The 13,112-nt window shown below is 35.0% G+C and overlaps 1 protein-coding gene across 7 annotated transcripts in view; it reads left to right on the top strand.

Moving 5' to 3' along the window:
* Positions 1–13,112, top strand: part of LOC117233046 (teneurin-m) — a 650,776-nt gene that overhangs the window by 82,539 nt on the left and 555,125 nt on the right. The window contains exon 1 of one of the 7 annotated variants that reach the window (XM_033492949.1): positions 2,167–2,436. The exons of the other annotated variants lie outside the window; for them this stretch is intronic. The gene's annotated coding sequence lies outside the window, so the exon portion shown is untranslated. Of the gene's footprint in view, positions 1–2,166; positions 2,437–13,112 lie in introns of those variants that run through there. 7 annotated transcript variants of the gene reach the window in all.

The raw sequence follows: 13,112 nt of genomic DNA, 5'->3' as shown, positions 1-13,112 counted from the left end.
CGTAATTCTTTAGTTTCATGGATGTCGGTAATGACGTTTCAGTTTTTCTTCTCGCGTCTGTAATATTGCGCGGTTATGCAAATATACAAGAAGATTAATTATTGTATATAGTAAAACGTTGGAGATTAAGATTACACACTAATGATATAGTTAGCTTGGACTGTGTCTACGAATTAAAGAAATATTTATTTTAAGCGGAGCTAGATTGTGCCGTATATATTAGAAAAATTTTGAATGAATTAGATTCGTGATTTTCGAGTTCTGTCATTGTCGCATCAAATAAGCGATACTTACATACCCCGAGGCATACTATTGCAACGACGTTTCACGTTTCGAATCGAGATTTCATGTCATGGATATACGATTTAACGCGTAGACCAAGAAGAAATTTCGGGTATCGGTTCGATGCAGCGATGTTTGTTGGCCGGGAACCTACAACGATTTCCACTTACTTCTTTCGGGAACTTCGGGATAGAGATAGGGATGTCTTGTTTTTTCTTGGACCAAGAGTCTACTCCTCGGTGGAGCCGCGTGCCGCTTTCCCTTTGCATTCCACCTTCGTCTTGGCTCGGCCGAGTATCCCCGAATTGCGAGACTAGAAGGTATCGCGGAAACAGCGTCAAGGCGGCGGCGCGTCCGGCCGCTTCCGTCTCGCTCGCGCGCGCTCGCGACCTCGTTTTCTCTCGCGCTTTCTCTATCTCGGGGTGGTATCGCGCCCCCACCGACACCCCCTTTTGCACTCTCCGTCTCGGTAGCCCCGCTCGTGCCGTCAGTTGAGTCCAGAGGACTTCGCGATTCGCACTTCCGACCTTCGTTAAGCTTCCTCTGCCGCCAACGCGATCCATGCTCCATCGTGTTTATTCGTAACTTCGTAGCTTTCCATAATTTTATCCAATTCGTGATTTTATCGTTGATGGTACTTCGACATGGTTTGTTGAATTATTAAATGAATAATAGAGCTACGAGAATTTTAATAAGGATCTTTTAAAAGTGGACTCTGTTGACATTGTTGCATCTGATCTATTCGTACAGATGAGTGATGCTTCGATATGGTTTGTTTAATTGTTGAATGAATAATAGCTAAATCGGTGGAGAAAAGCTTTGGTAAAGTTAAGCATTAAAAGTGGATATCGTTGACCTTGTCCTGCATGATTCATCTCGTATAAATGAGTGATGCTTACGGAATGAATATTTACAAGAAGAATTCAGTAATACTAACTTCTGAAAGTGAATCTTATTGACATTATTTCATTTGATGTCCTCGATACAAATGAGTGATTCACATTGCATAAATAGATGAGAGAAGAATTTTGATAAAAGTAACATTTAAAAGTGGATTTTATTTGTTTCTATTTTAATATTAATGATTGTTATAACGAGTATATAAGTATAAGATATATGTACGTGTTGATTTTGGATGAAATTTCGTAGGAGTTGAGGAAAATCTTCAAGGTCGATAACACGATACCAAGTAAACACTACGCATCAAGTGTATCGTCTCGCCGCCATATTGACAGGCGAACACGTGAGTTCTCTCCTGCTTTTCCATCGTCCTTCACTTGGTTTTCCAAGCACTTTGCTCGATGTTATCGGAGCTCTCTATAGCTGGATCCTCGATATACACGATTTCGAAATATTTTTGGATCATCGAATAACGTCAAATCATCAGGAAGATATGCAATAACATAATAGAATCGAAATTTGGAGATTAAATTAAAGAAAAATTCAGTAAAAATTGAACAAGGTTAAATTTAAAAGTTGGACAAATTCAATGGAAATTCAGTGAAATTTTAATTTAAAAGTTAAATACCAAAATTAATGTTTCGTAATATATAAACAAAATTTCCAATTGAGATGAACGAAGAGAAAATAATATTTAAAATAAATATTCCAGAGCTATAAAAATATAAATCAATTCGAAAATAAAATCCACAAAGTTATGAAGAAACAACAAACAATTATTCTAAGATTTTGAACATCGTATCACGTGATACGAACCTTGGCCTTGAAGGATTGCTCATTGGTTGACTGCAAGTTTCAAAGGTACAAAAGTTTAGCGAAACTAAGAGAAGAGAGAGAGAGAGAGAGAGAGAGAGAGAGAGAGAGAGAGAGAAAGAGAGAGAGAGAGTGAGTTCAAAAACCCTATACATAAACTAGCATCTGTATGATTGTACGAGCGTCGTGGATATATTTCGAACTGTGTGTTGATCGTTCGATGGAAAGTGGTTCGTGATAAATGTGTCCTCGCTATCGAACGTAGACGGTGACCTTCGAAAAATCCGCCAAGATTTATGATTCGTCGAGTAAGAAAGTGACGGTGGAAATTTTGTTCCTTGAAAGCTTCCCTGCTCCGACGGAAAAAGCTTCTTTGTTACATTCCACATCTTCTATTTTCTGCATTAATGTGACGAAGTGTCTGCTGACAGTAATTTCCAGGTAAGAAAATTACGCTCCTGGCCGCCATTCTAACTGTAATTCTAGAAAATGAAATTCTGCGTTTTTCAATAATATTTCATATAATGATTTAATTGAAAACAGAAGAATTAGTGCCTGACAGTATTTTGATTCCATTCTTGTCTCTTAAGAAACGTTTAATTCAAAGAATTATCTCGAAACATGTCGATTAGATTCAAACAATTAAAATTTTACATTATGCTATTTATAGATTGCTGCTAAATAATGTCGTAATTATTTCTGTCATTTTGTTTTCAATATTCATTTCCATTTTTTCCTTCCTTTTTCGTCTAGTACATTTTAAATAATCCGATAATAGTGCTGTATCATATTTAGACCAGTTTGTTCTATATTTGTAACAAATTGCAAAGTCGAAAAACAATAAATATGAAATATTACGAAGTTGATAGTATATGGAAACATTGTACCAACATATTTATAATTTTTATTATAGTAACATAGGTGATTTAAGAGATTAAGGGATTAGTATAGGCAAAATTAAAATATTATTTTAAATGAATTTTTAACTCTCACGGAGTGTATCTTCATAGTTTATAATAATATGTAATATATCCGTTTTAATGTCTATTTTATAATACATGTAATTTGAGAAAGGAGAAAAATAGAAATGGTTTCCCCGTGTGGAAATGTAATATGTGTGAAGCAGATGGTTCCCGCGTGCGCAAGGTGTAACACGTGAGAATAACCCGTTTAATATATCTTTTTTCTTATTCTCTTCCATTTCAATATCTCATTGACTCGACGTGATTCGACATTAATTATTTTAACGTTATTAGTATATATCAAAAGATAACAAAAATAGAATTTGGAAGTTTAAATATAGATATTAAAGTAATAGTACCCAAATTAGTGATAAAACAAAATCACTTCAACTAAAGATAGAAACGAAAATGCTCGGTAAAAATTTTCGATATCAAACATGTCAATAGATACTGTTAATATATCTCTTCGTGATCACCAAAATGTTATGACACGCTTTTTAAACCCGTCAGAAGTAAGATCGGAACGTTTGAACATACAAGAGACTTAATAATTCAGTGCAGCCTACGTATTTTATAATAAAATTCTATTCACGAACATTTCAATATGGTGATAAGTAACTATCATGTCATATTTTGTAAATAGTTATGGAGATAAGCACGATATACGATTCCGTATAGCTTCCCTTTAATTTTATTCGAGTATTAAGTTTCATTTTTCGAAAGGGTTTATTTTTACTTTATTCCTGCGAGAGGAAATTTCTTTTCCCTAGAGGAAAATAATGCATAAGAAAGAGTCTTTATTGGCGTTATCATTGAAATATCGATAACAGAAGTCTTACGGGATTCATCGAATCTCGAGTCTGGCATTCTGCAACTGAAATTAATTGTCAAACTTCATTTCTACGGTACTCTCCCCGGCATATTTTTTTTTTTTTTTTGGAAATATACCGCTTTAATTCCGCATGATCATTTTTATTCAAAACAGAATGTTGAACGTATATGATAGTGAACTTTTAGTAGTAACGAATAGAACGAATCGCATTGATAGTTTCCTCTTGAAAATTGATCCGTTAACCATGCAATTCTCCAATATTTTTCGAATAGACAGTAATTTGAGCATAGTTATGGATTGAAACGTGTACGAAACGAATATATCTTTTTCGCAAATTTAATTTCGCACCATAGAGTGATTTACGGCGATACATTGGCGCATTAACCTAAATTGTACAAACATTGAGTACTCCTAAATTTGGTGTAATTTCGAACTGAAGAGCTGTCAGGATTTTAATAGGAATGCAAGATCCAATCACATATTAGCGATAAAGAAAACTTTAATATATTTATGTTGATATCTTCAATCTTATTAATAGCAGGATTGATGTAATATAATTTAATTTTTTTCTATGAGCAGTATCTATTATACTTGAACACAAGTGAAACAAAAATATCTTGATGGAAATTAACGAATTAAGAGAAAACGTAACTGAAACTTTCATGAAAACAATGGTTTGAAAACAGTCAGTTTTTCCAGATCGTCAATTAAAATGGTAAACGACATCAGCCACAAAAATGTTCTCCTCGATTCTCTTAAAATAAATCGCAATTCGTTGTCTCCTAAAAGCGTATAGAACAATCCGGGGAAATCGAACCGCAACTATCTATCGGAAACTAACTCACGAAAAATTAGTTGAGCTATGAAACAGTAGTTTATTGAGACGGAGTTGGTATAAACTCGGATCGGGTGTTACCCGAATATGAACGAAAAATCGTGATAGAATCACTATACGAACGACGTTTGTTCCCTTTTTAATTTTCCCAACCGGTGATTCTCTCTCTCTCTCTCGCTCGCTCTCTCTTTCCTATGTTCTACGTCCCGTTCTAGCTTTCCTGAAAGCTGCTGCGATCGACCAGTGGCCAATATTGGTGGACTGGGATGTAATAAACCCTCAGGCGTCACACAGATCATCTCTCTTGGCTAGCGTTATTGAGGCAATATTATATGACATAGCGTGTCTCTGCATACGCAACGTGTAAAATAGAAAGCAAACGTGTTATGAGAATCTTAACAGGCTACCTGTCGTTTGTTTCGATTACCAATTGGCAGCTTTAAGATCTGAGCAGTTTCTTGGGGAATGACCTATAAAACAAATTGGGCAGAGTAAATTGCGTCGGAGGTTTCAATTCGAATCTTTCAATATATCATGAAATTAATAACATTCAATATCGTGGAAGAATAATTTTACGAAATACTAATTGTCGCTCGCGACTTCGTCCGGAGCTAAGTTCCCTCCTTTCTATCATCGATAATCAAAAATGATCGACTTCATTGTCCTTGTAATCAAAATTCGTGCCTCGTAACCAAAACATCAAACAGTCTGAAAAAGTTCTGACTAGGTTGATTTCTGGTGAGTTCACTGTTCAGTCATTCATCAGAGCGATCTCGTAAATTCGATAAGTCGTTGCACAAGCGGCGGCGGTACGTAATTCAACGAGGAGGCCGGTACCAAAAATCAATCGAGACCGTCGTCTGAGGAGTTTCGAAGCGTACTGCTGCGTTCAGAGCTGCTGGAAGAGGGGGTTGATGGTGGAAGAGAGGAAGAGGGAAAGTCGAGTACTCTGTCGGTACGCCTCGTCCCTTTCCAACTCGCAGGATTCCCGATAAAGCCGTCGAGCATTTGCTTCGAAGCCTGCAGTGTACTCAGCTAGTCCGACTTCCGGAAGTTTCGTCCCTGAAGTTTACCCTTTCGCTCTGAGAACCGAGGAACGTCGGAGGAATCTCCGAGAGGTCAAAGCTGTGCACGCAAGAGTTTGAGAAGCTGAATAGGCCGAGTTGGGAAAAAAACGTAAAATACGGATAATTCGAACTGGACGTTGCTTTATAATCTCGATAATCTAAATTCTATGGTAACCCTAATTAAGGATGACTGTCGAGAAAATAGTTGTGAGGAGCGTGAGTCGTTAGATGGCTATTTTTGGCATTGTTATATTTTACAATATGTAGATTAATTTAATATCAAGCTTCAATCAGAATCATTGATATGTAATAATTTCGATTACATTTTTTAAGTTTAATTTGATTATGTACGATATACATATAATCGTTATTTGTTCCCGATAGCACAGATTTCCGTGGAGATCTTCGATCTTAATCAATATACTACGCCACGACAATATCATTTACGATAAATTGAAGATTATCCTTAACGGTTCAGTAGTTTGCAGGAAGTTTACGTCGTGCTAATAAACTTCTCAGTGTATCGAACAAACTCATGGCGTTTACTGGGACACTAATCCGACGAGATTTATAGCTCAAAAGGTTGTTAAAAGTTTCTTCGAAGTTATAATGTGCTGAACGAAAGGCCTGTAATTACCCGAGTATGCCATGATTAGGCCTCGATTTCTTCTACTTTTTCCAAATAAAAGGAACATTTCGTTCTATTGTCAATCGTGTACTTCATTCAAATTCGCTTGTCTCACGCAATTCCTGCTAAAATTGACATATATAGTATAATAAATAACAAGTCTTGTCATTATACAAATATATATGTAAAACAAATTGCTTTTAATAAACATCTAATAATTTCCATACATATTTTTAGATTAACTTAAATCTCAATAACAACAATATAATCATGACGATCGTGTCTCGTTACAATGCTAATGAAATTTTCAGATGTTTTATATGAGATATGGACATAAAAATTGAGTTCAAATATTTACATGAGCCAACGTAGGTATATACATATATAGGCCAACCTGAATCCATTGTGACGAATTTTCGACAATCGATCGTGAGCCGCGTAACTTGATAATCGGTCGTAAACATCGCCTTAACAACCGGTGGTAATGTCCAATACGTGTATCTGGTAGTTGACTTACGCGTTACAGGCCGTAACACGGTACGCGGCAATAATTCATCAGAATGAAATAGGCGTACGTGTTTAACGCGAGACGTTTATTACGCGGCATTTTTGCTTGACTCGCGTTCGTTTCACCCGGAAACGGATATTCGTCTCTTCAGCGGAAAGTAAATCATCGCAACAATGTTTTATCGAATCGTTCGTGCGTTCCAACGAATCATTTCCAGCATATCTTTTTCACTTTTATCGCTTTCGTTAACTTCCTTCAGTTCCAGTAGTTTCAATGCAAGAATGTTTATTTATTCTTAATTCTTATTCTAATTAATTCTAATTTAAGTGTTATCAGTCTGAGTCAAGTTTCACTTCAAGTAGCTTGCTTTCAAACGAATATCTAATGAAAAATGAAGCAAACTGGTTGTGCATGAATGCCAATGGAAAAGGTACTTCGATCTTTATATCACTCGGTGGCTATGAGAAGATATTTCAATGTGATTTAGTTGAAACGATCTGTTATACGCACATCGTAATTGTAAGAAGATTTGTTGTGGTGCAAGAAGAGAGCATAACATGAAAAAAGGAGAAGAAGAATGACAGATGTAGTTGGTACTGAGTGATTTCGTTCATCATCCTATTGAACGGAGACCTTTGACCCGCAGCGATCATGGAGAGAAATTACAAGCGGTGTAATTACTGGATGATGTATCGCCACGTTTAATAGGCATTCCCTTAGCTGTTTGATGATGTTCGTATCGCTGGACAGTTCTATCTGGCCTCTTCGAAACACGGGCCAATGTACTTGATTACGTCTAATCACATCGTTGTAATACCATCGTTGCCTTACCCTGTTTCGGGTAAGTTACGCATAGTCGACGCAATAACGCATGTGTGCAAGTAGGAGGATGTTTGCATAGCTAAATGAGTAACATAGATTACCTGGAATTTCTATGGAAAGCCGAATAGGCGCTGACAATGAGCGAATAACGGAGATTTACCTACATGTATGAGAAATTATTGTACATAATTTGCAGATTAATATTCGCGAATCTTGTTATTATCTTTTTTATATATATTGTAACTGTATCGTTTGACGTATAGTCTCGCTCATAAGTATTATTATACAAATAGTTCATAAAATTTTTTTCACGGTTATCTTGTATCAGCGAAAAATCCTGATCGTTTGCTTGATCTGTTAAATTGCGTTTAATGCAACAAATATGCAACAAACCATTATCTTGGTGTTTATGAATATTTCTATGGAAATAGAACGTTAGTGATTTAACTGATTCGTTCAGCGTCAGTCATATAGAGCATGTACAATTATTATGATCGTTCAATTTCCCACGAACTATTATCCTACTTGAAATGGCCACGGGCTATTGTTACGAATGATACGTCATGATGGGAGAAATCCGTGGTATGATGCCTTGCTGACCATGTGTTATTTCGCGCAAATCAGTTTTGACGTAAACGCACTTTGTCACGTTTATCAACGCTTGATCGTATGAAGATTTATGCCAAATACCTTCTTGCTTAGTTTTACTCGGCTCTGCTGTCTTTTTTTTTTTTCACACAGTTTTACAAAGTATTTAACCATTTCGAAGTATATCGCAGATTCCCTAGTTAGAAAATTCTTATTGTTGTGATATAAGTTTCAAATGTTAATAGCATTCTAAAGAGAGTGCATTCACTCGATTTTAATAATATTCTAAAAATATCTGATAAAGCTAATGACATAGATAATAACAAACAAAAAGATATTGCATAAAAATATCCATTTCGAATTTTTCAATTGTTAAGATTCTATATTTCCAATAATTAGGTTACGTATAATACGAAAGCTGGAGTTCTAATTAGAAATCACATAACGAAAAGTAGCGATCATTTATTCTCGGATATTGATCAGAAATTATATCCTTTATCGGACTCACGTATTGTCCGAATGCAAACGAGCATCGAGACTCGTCATTTTCGAGCAGAAATTTCTGCGGGTCGCTCGATAAGGAACAAAGAGACTGTCAGAATCGTACGTGTCCAATCACCATCACTTCCTGCTGGAATTGATTATTAATTGCCGGCACGTGTGCTGCGTGCATCCATTCGAATCCCAGACGATGCGATGGTGCGAGGACATCGCGCGCGTTTCGGCGGCTGATAAAGTTATGCCTGTCCATCGGCTACTAATTAGCGATTGATTGACTTCCCTCCTCTTTCCTTCCGCTAGGTATCGTCACTAAGACAATTCGAAGAACGATTATTCCCAACCCCTCTCGTTGACAAACGTCTCTATGGGTGATACCAGGCGAATTTTAATAACTGCTTTATTTAAGCGTGAAGTAGTTCCAGAATACTTTATGGAAAATTAAAAATAAATGGTAGAACAAGAAATAACTTTTATGAAATGAAAACGGATATAGCAAAACATAAGTTTAACTCTTAAATCGACACATAAATAGGAAGATATATATACAGTATAGAAACTTAAGGAAATAGAAACTTAAACACATTCTGATAATGTGTCTGTTTATTTAAAGCTACGTAATACTTCTCTGGAAGATGAAAATTCTTTATATCTTGAAAAAATCACTTTCTTTATATTTAAAATAGATGAATCAACGAAATATAGTAATTACAAAATATGAAGCTCTTGCGAAGGATATTAATAATACGACAAATAATATTTAACCGAAACATTTGAGTTCCTTTGTTAATATGTTCGATTGAAAATATGGAACATTGCGAATTTGAAATACGCTTGTACATTTTATGTATGGGTATTTCTAGTGTTTCCGAAAGCGTATTAAATCAAATTGATGATATTGTAAATTCATTAAACTTCCGCGAATTTTTCGTTATGGCATCTTTGGCATATCGTTTAAAATATTCTTTTATCATATTTGAAATAACTTTGATGTCGGGGCAAGTGGCACGTGTTGCCGACAGCGAGCGATGTCTTTGACACATCATCAAAAATATAATTATTTCGTTAATAGCTTTTCGAGAACGTGAAAAATTTATGCGTCTCAATGGACGGGTAACTCATCAATTTGTGCTCGTTTAATGCACACGGAATATAATAATTATTTTTACCTTCATCGTCGAACTCGACTCACTCTTTGAATAGCGTTAAATCTTCCTAATTTTTCCCTTGATAAAACAGTAGCTCTGGAGTAATGAAAGAGTTAAAAAGCTAGAAAATTGTTCAATAAATTCACGAATAAAATCACTTTCTATTAACATATTTCATAAACTTTTTATTAATTTTGTTTTATCATGAAGTAGGAATATACGTATTGAACGTAAATATATTAAAATGAAGATATTTTTGGAATATACACGAGTCGTAAATTTTTATTCAGTTCTGCTAATTATCTAGAGAATTACATTAGTAAAGTGTACTTTACGTAATCTACTCTATGTAATAAATTACAGAATATTTTCCTGTTAAAGTAGGTAGGTACGTAAAGTGTGTAATTAGTAATTCAAAGTTTATTATCAACCTGCTTTTTATAATGAACTCATTAAGTTAAAATTATTATTATATTAATGCTGTTACATTATGATATACATAAATCACGGTTGACCGATAATTAGACCATAATTAGATTGGCTGCATGTTGATAATCAAAAATGCAAATAATAGACCCTGAAGAAAATTCATCTTGTTTATTTTACATAATATAATGCTATTTATTTAACAAGATACTGTGTTAAAGTATTTTATAATTGGAAGATATCACTAATTAAGAAAAGTACGATCTTTTGTAGTTTCGTTTTGTTCTAGTAAGCTGCATTCAGTTTTCTCTGCTTATATATATGTAATATATTTTATTTCCTATATTAATTTTCTACGTTCAAAATTTCTAATTTGTCATAATTGTCTTCGCTTCATTAATCAAAGGGTTCTAATACAATATTCTCGATACCCATTAATATCATGTTGGAAGTTTGACGTAATTAATTATCGTCATAATTTCGGAAACAATCAACAAGTCGTAATAATTGGTTGGGCGAGCGAGCAATTACTTCGCTCGGAGATTAGAAATCTGTGGTAAGAGATATCGAGCAGCAGTTAATAATTTATGTAGTCATGAAGGGTTGTGCTTCGCATTGCAACATAGGTCACCAGTAAATTATTCGACGGTGCCATGACACGAATACTGTTTAGTAGCCTGGAAATTCAGGTTACAGAAATTTCCTAGCCAAACAATACACTTACCTATCTCATTCAGTCAAAATAAAATATTTTTAATATTAATATGAATGAATATTTATACGAATAAAACTATGTATGTAATTTTAAATATTTCGTTCGAACTACATTAATTATATTAATTATAATTATTAGATTGCGTATATCTATACATTCAGATTTTTGTGAAAGTGATTGGAAAAATGGATCTAGGTAGAAAATTGTTTTATGTACTAAACACAATGAATACTCTGCTATGGATGCCTTATATAATTTTCCATATTATATGCATTCTATGCACTTTGCATCTTCAAATTTCCCATAATTTTTTTATTACATTTAAATTAATTATTTAAGATTATAGATTACACCATACAATACAGTGAAAAACGATAAAAATAAAATCGATTACATTAGTCGATATCTGTGAGACAAAAGATCGAACACTATAAAAAGAGAAAAAGAAAACGGATAATGATTAACTTCTACCAGTCTGGCAGTAGTAAACTGAAGCCAGTAGTATTGATCAACGTCATAATCGTCATTCGTTGCGTAGACGTCCCTTCTTTATTATATTAAATCTTATTTTATAAGGAAGAAACGCGTCTTCGGGTAAGACGTATGGAAGATAAGACAAGCTGAGATCGTAGCATATTGGCTGGTTAATATAATAAACAATTGCCTTAACGAGGCAACAATGGAGTCGCAATATTGGTTCTGGTTCCTCGCTAACGATGACTGACAGCGGTTTTATGAACGCTCTTACGCACACCCCGAAGCTTTGACTCACCTACAGGAAGTAGTAGATATATATAAATAACCATTGACGCGTATAATATCGGTATTACCACTTCCTGATAATTTAAAAAATTAATTTTTTCAATTATTAGGTCGTCCGAAAAGTTTCTTTCGTTTCATAAAGAAATTTTTCGTTTTATATTAATTTATCGAACTACGTATGATCCATTTTGTTTTATCAAGATAAAGATCACAATGTTCGACAGATTAGGTCTGATGTTTGTATAAAGATGCGTCGTTATAAAAGACGTGTCTGTAAAAGAAAGACACTTTTCGGACAACTTAATATTACAGGTGCTGATACAGTTTCTTTGTCGATTTTTCTTTTGCTCCAGAACTTGTATGTTCTTTATGTGCAAACGTTTCTTTCGGCATTATTTCCTTAAAAAGTATTTCACTTTCATTATTATTTTCCAAATGGCGTTGTACAGTGACAATTTTCTGTTAGCTACACGAGAATAGCTACTATATTTCATTTTCAGGCAGGACGAAATTGACTAGAAACATAATTCGATGGTTGATTTATGAATTACGTTTCATCCGGCCCTTCGAAAAGAGGACCAATTAATATGTCAGGATAGACATCGATTTCGTGGTGGTCAGGATGAAAGACGACGCGTGTGGGCGACGTGCGTGGCCATTAAACTAAACTGCAGTTGCTTGCTATGGGCCAGCGTGCTTCCGCGACGAAAACAGCGTCGTTTCAAAGTCGCTGTTCGTAGATGGAGGTAGCAACGTAGAATTAACTCTCTCGCGACCAAATGACGCGTTTTATTCACACGGCAAGTGCGATCAGGCCCTAGCGTGCACGTGGGCGTGTACAGAAACGTTTTCTCATTGAACGTTACGCACATAATAATGAAGGTGGGTGAGGCGTCTCGTTTCTGCCGCCGGATGTCACGTGGCTTCATGTGACCGCACGCGGTGCTCCTCTGGCCACCAAGAAATCACCATACCCTTTATCCATTCTGTTTTATTCTTAGAATTATTTTCTGTTCGTTTCGTTGTGACATTTTAATGGAAGAAGAGATTGATATGGAAGTGATGAAGTTAGAAGTCATTAAAGTCTGGATATTTTATTTTCTTTTAACTGCTAGTGTTACGTCTAATAAATGAATGATTCATCGCGCATAATATGTACAGTATGAAAGAAATAAACCAGTAGAAATTTCCTTATATTGCCCTCGAAATTAGAAAATTTATTGTAGGAAATGAAATCCTCGGATTATAAAACAATGAGTCAAATTATAAAAAGGATATACACGAGAAAAGCTAAAGGTGTAGGAAAATTGACATGGTTTTAATTGC

The sequence above is a fragment of the Bombus vosnesenskii genome, unplaced genomic scaffold, assembly GCF_011952255.1.
Source record: "Bombus vosnesenskii isolate JDL3184/JDL3185 unplaced genomic scaffold, Bvos_JDL3184-5_v1.1 scf7180000013294, whole genome shotgun sequence".
In the NCBI taxonomy this organism is placed as follows: Eukaryota; Metazoa; Arthropoda; class Insecta; order Hymenoptera; family Apidae; genus Bombus; species Bombus vosnesenskii.
This window is presented reverse-complemented; position numbering and strand designations above follow the sequence as displayed.